Raw genomic sequence first — 5,906 nt, 5'->3', positions numbered from 1 at the left:
AAGACAAAGAGAGAATATTAAAAGCAGCAAGAGAAAAACAGTTAGTTACCTGCAAGGGAGCACCCATACGATTGTCAGCTGATTTCTCAACAGAAACTATGCAGGCCAGATGGGAATGGCAAAAAATATTCAAAGTGATGAATAGCAAGAACCTACAACCAAGATTACTCTACCCAGCAAAGCTATCATTCAGAATTGAAAGTCAGATAAAGAGCTTCATAGATAAGAAAAAGGTAAAGGAGTTCATCACCGCCAAACCAGTATTATATGAAATGCTGAAAGGTATTCTTTAAGAAGAGGAAGAAGAAGAAAAAGTTAAAGATAAAAATTATGAACAACAAATACATATCTATCAACAAGTGAATCTAAAAATCAAGTGAATAAAAAAATCAAGTGAATAAAAAATCTGATGAACAGAATTAAACTGGTGAATATAATAGAATCAGTTGCATAGAAAGGGAGTGGACTGACAATTCTGGGGGGGAAAGAGGTGTGGGGGGTGTGGGAAGAGACTGGACAAAAATCGTACATCTATGGACGAGGACAGTGGTGGTGGGGTAAGGGCAGAGGATGGGGTGGGAACTGGGTGGAGGGGACTTATGGGGGAGAAAAGAGGAACAATTGTAATAATCTGAACAATAAAGATTTATTAAATAAAAAATGTTAAATAAAGACAGGCTATGGTTTGTTCCTTGATGACCCTGAATTTTTGTGCAATGGTAATAATAATTTCTAATTAGCTTGAGGTTCCGGGGTATGGGGCCGTGGTGTCCTTTTCTGGGTGGGTTTTATGAAGGTTGACAATAGTGAGCTAACAGACTGGACAATGTAGAGCTTTAAATAGCATCATGCTTTTTTCCTGTAAAACATTCATTCACTTTTTTCTCTTTTTTTCCATTTGGTTTAAAATCTGCAAGGTTATTTTGTATAAGTGTATACAGAGGCACACATTTTTTGTTGTTGTTTCAGGCTGAAATATGATTTGGTACCACATCCAATGTAGATAGATACTCCCCTGTTTTTAAAATGAAGACTCTGAGGATTCAGAGAGGTTAGTAAAGTTGTCAAGTTTGCACAGCTAGGAAAAGGCAGAGCCCAATTTCCAACTCTAGTGTAACTCTCAAGTTAACCGCTCTCTTAATCACTGTGCTCTCTTGGAAATAATAACACTCAGTTAACCAGAAAACCCAACTATCCAGCACATGTTATTCTCTGGGCATTCCAGTTACTAAGATGCTGCTCAGCTACATCCTCAACATTTAAAACTTTTATTTGCTCTTTATTTTTTTCCATCACCATTTATTCCCCTTGTACCCTCTTTTACCTTCACCTCCCTGCAATCACCACATTGTTGTCCATGCCTATGAGTTCTTTCCCTGTTTTGCTCAATCCCTCCACACTCCCCAACATCCCTCTCCTACCAAAGCTGTCTGCCTGCTTTCTATCTATCAGTTTGTCTCTATTTTGCTTGTTAGTCCAGTTTGCTCATTAAATTTATACAAATTGTTCTAAGAAAGAAATCAGACTCTTTATAAATAGTATCGTGCAAATCTATTCATAGTATTGGGAGGTAGGCATGGATACTGTGTCTGAGGGTACTGCCATTAAATAAATATGTAAATAAACCGTCCTTTGAATGGAAGACCATGAGTAATCTGCCTATCAGGGTACAGAAGGGGCATTAGGAAGCAGTAATATCTTCTGATCATTTTGCTATAGAACACACTGCCTGTGACGCACCAGAACTCTTTGCAGGATGTAATCTAAGAGACCCGCACCTTAGGCCATCATGTTGAAATTATCCTTTGCTTATTTTAAAGCCTGACAACAGCACATATCTGGACATGCATATTTTTTTGGCTCTGCCATGAGACTCATATTTATTTTGCTTCTGCAAGCTGGTTCTTCTTGAGGCCTGGGAAAAAGTGGTTTACTTTGAGCCACGAACTAAGTGTACATGTTTCTTTTACTTTGTCTTAGTAAGTGTACAGAGTCTGAACAAAGGGAGAGCATAATGTTGATGTATATGGGGATGGGAATGATGATGAAGAGGAGGAGGAGGAGGAGGCTGTGAACCTCTGAGGAAATTTAAGTATAGATCAGGGTGGCAAGGAAGAACATCACAGAGCAGCTCTGGGAATTCGGGTCTAAGCCTCCCTAAACTATACTGCAAATCGCTGAAGAGGAAATGAGGCACTTGCCCTCTCTTTTGTTCCTCTCTATTTTTATTTTGCTGTTTTGTATTTAAAAGTTCAAATTTATTCTCTCCATAACTACTGTCATTAATCTACAGATCCATTTACTCATTGACACATTCAATGAAATTCTTTGAGACCTTGTATATACCAGACAATCTATGCGGTGCTGAAAAAACAGATGAAAATACATGGTTCCTGCCCTCAAGAAGTTTAGAATATAATTGGGAAAGAGATATGTTGGCAAGTATTTGTAGTGACAACAATGTGTGCCTACATAAAATGCAGTGGGGTCACGCCACAGCCTAAGGAGAGTCTGCTGGGAACTTGAGGGAAGGCTCCAGAAGGGGACTGTAGCAGGTTGTCAAATAATATTGTTTTGTTCAACATCATTTTGTTATAACATTGATGAGATGCTAAAGTAACTACACTCTTGTTTATATCAATTATCCTGTGGTAAAATTGGTTTCATTATACCTTGCTTGTTTTCTTTAAAAAAATCAAAGAACCTATGGATGGTTTTGTGAGGACTTAATGTACATTTCAACTCAGGCTTAAAAGAATAAATAGAAGTCTTCTAACTGAGTAATGAGAAGGCCTTCTAGATTAAGGCAAAAACACAGAGGCCAAGGAGACATGGCATGTTGTTGGAATGAGTAATTCAGTGTTGCTGGGTCATCAAGTGACAAGGTAAGATGTAGGAAGCAGATGGCAGAGCTAGACAGAAACCAGACCCTAATAAGTATGCAGTGTTGGTATTAATCAATGGAGTTTAGCTTTTACCTTGAAGGAAGTGGGCAACAGTTGAAGAGTTATGCCAGGAGAGTAATATGATCAGATCTAAATGGTGAAAGACCACCAGATGTTATATAGAGCATAAGTCAGAGGGATACATGTGAGTGTCAATGTTCTAGGCTTTTTTCCTTTTTCTAGAACCTCTATCTTCTTCCTTAAAATAAAGCTTCATAATGAATGTGTATTTGGGTATTTCAAAATTGATACTCCAGCTATAATTTGATGTAAAAACATCTGTTTGTGAATCATGAGTCTGATAATCTTACACACATTCGCGAATTGTAATCTATTTTGCCATAGGTGGTCAGTTCAGTAGAATAAAGCTCACTTTGGTGTTTTGGGTGTATCAAGAAAGATAAAAAAGATCATGTGACCAAAAGGCCAGTCAAGTGCATTTTGGCCTCAGAGAAGGGAATATGTGCTTGTTGCTGCAAATAGGACCATCTTGTGGTTGGTTATATAATTCCGTTAAATTCCCACATTAACATTCATATCCTTAAGAAAAAGCTTCTTTTTAGGCAGAAGTACTCCATGGGCAGTAAATCACCCTTGATCTTCTACCAACCAGCAATTAGTTCTGTTTGCTAAGTACCTGAATCACAGTATCTTAGTACAGCTTGGGTAGTTTTTAACATATTTATTATCATAGGTTCAAAGCCTGATTTCTCCCTGTTAACATACAGTTTAGATAAGGTGTGAGAGCACAGCAAAGACCACTCATTTCTTCTGTGGTCATTATAGACTTTTACTCAAAAGAAAAATCTCTCCTCTCTTTTCCGGGCAATGCTTTTCTAGGAGTCTGTACTGAAATAAAATCCCAATGCAAAGCCTGCGTCAAAATGCTGAATCCAGAAGAATTTGGCATAAATAAGACATGGAGTTAGCTGACATGAGATATTGCATTTATTCCATTGTTGGTGAGGACAAAACTGGGCCGCTATTGTCACAGGTGAAAAGTGTTTTCAAAGTCTGCTCTGGCGCCTGTGAGATAAGGGGCCGCCTTAGTCTGAACAACCTGAACGAGACTTATCCACGTCACTGCAACGGACTCGTGTGTACAGTACGTCCTTGCTCCCCGGGATTCACAGTGTAAAGGCAGTGGAACTGCAGACAACCTTTGGGGAAGTGCTAGGAGGCCGCATAGAAGAAAACAGATTCTCTCCATCTACTCCTGTTTGGGGGTAGGTAGCAAGCCCTCTCCTGACCAAGAATAGCCCCAAGGATGCTGTTATGATTTTTAGTAGGGAACTTAAGTCAGCTGGGGGAACTTTCTAGTTGGCAGTGCGTAAAGCAAATTAAATAAACCAGAGTTCTGTTGCCATGCTCTCTAGGAAGAGTAAGATGCTTTGAAAGAAAAGAAAAATCACAGAATCAACTGAGGGTCCTGAGTGTGGAGCTGTTACAATCCACCAATGCGCCACCACCGCAATGAAAGACAGCCTTTGTGGAGGGTTGGGACGCATCCCCGCCTGGTGTGTGTTTTCACTGCACAGGGGTCCTCCCTCACACGCTCTCACTCGGGGACAATTCAGCTGGTGCCTGTGCTCCCAGGGACTGAGCTATTCTCAAGTCCCTTTATGATCCAGGCAGAAATTATCTCTGCTTCCAAACCATCCAATGCAGCGCGTGGGTGCAGTGGCGGCTTTCCAGGGAGCTGAAAAGCTCTCATGACTTGGCATAGAGTCTTTCCCTGGGCCCTTCAGTAATGGCATTTCACTTAATACAATATGCCCCTAACTGAGTTTTAGTGATTTCAAATGAATTTAGTCTCCTTATCAATATCCTCTATTTGCTGGTGCGCTTGCTCTTCAGCGTGCTGTGCCAATAAATCCCGCACGAGTGCTGCATCCTTCCCTCTCAACTATGTGGCCTCCCTCCTAGGAAAGCAAACACCAGGCAGCAGAAAAGGAGGCTCTCGGAGAACTTGTTTGTATCGTAAATGTAAATATCAATAAACTCAGAAGGTTGACAAGGGCACGCTCTCAAGGGAGTTGGCCACGTTGGCTGTTTCACACATGAAATGCTGGAACACGGGGAAGCCTGCGTTGTTTGCTCCCAGCCCTAAAAGGACACGTCAAAATTTGAATCCACAAAAATTGTCAACCTGTTCAGAAACAGAACTCCGTGAGCCCCATCACAGGGCAAGGCAGCCCAATCCTAGGAAGTGTTGCCAAAGGTAGCCGTGGATTCTACAGGACCCGTGTGCAGAAATCAGGAGCCATTTGCAATTGATAAACAGAAAGGTTTCGGTAGTTTCCAAATTGGAAGTCTCTTAGGAAACCTGTCCTGCTCTGTTTTTTTTCTGTTTTGTTTTGTCTTGATTATTTTGTTGTTGTTGTTTTTTAGTTAGCATGCTTTTTTCTCTTATTTTCTTTCAAGTAAACTTTTTATTTTGAGATGACTGTAGATTCACATGTACTTGTAAGAAATAACATGAGACCACGTGTACTCCTTCCTCAGTTTCCCCCAATGGTAACTTCTTGTTAAACTATAGTACAACATGATAACAGGATATTGATATTGAGTCCAGATACAGAAGTTTCCATTAACAGGAGGATCCCTGATATTGCTCTTTTATAGCCACACCCACTTATCTTTCATCCCCATATCTCCTTTGCCCCTGGAAATCATTATTCTTTTCCCCTTTCTCTTCTTCTGTTGTTACCAGAATGTTATACATGTGGAATTATGGATTTTGTCATTCAGAATAATTCTGTCAAGATTCATCTCCATATGTATCAATCGATTGTTCTTTTTGATTGCTAACCAGTATTTTGTGGTGTTTGTTGAACCAATCACCTGATGAAGGATATCAAGGATTTGTACAGTTTGGGGCTATTACAAACAATACTACAAATATCTCTGTATGGGTTTCTGTGTGAACATAAATTTTTGTTTCTCTAGGATAAATACCCA

This window comes from Eptesicus fuscus, chromosome 16, assembly GCF_027574615.1.
Source record: "Eptesicus fuscus isolate TK198812 chromosome 16, DD_ASM_mEF_20220401, whole genome shotgun sequence".
Taxonomy (NCBI): Eukaryota; Metazoa; Chordata; class Mammalia; order Chiroptera; family Vespertilionidae; genus Eptesicus; species Eptesicus fuscus.
This window is presented reverse-complemented; position numbering follows the sequence as displayed.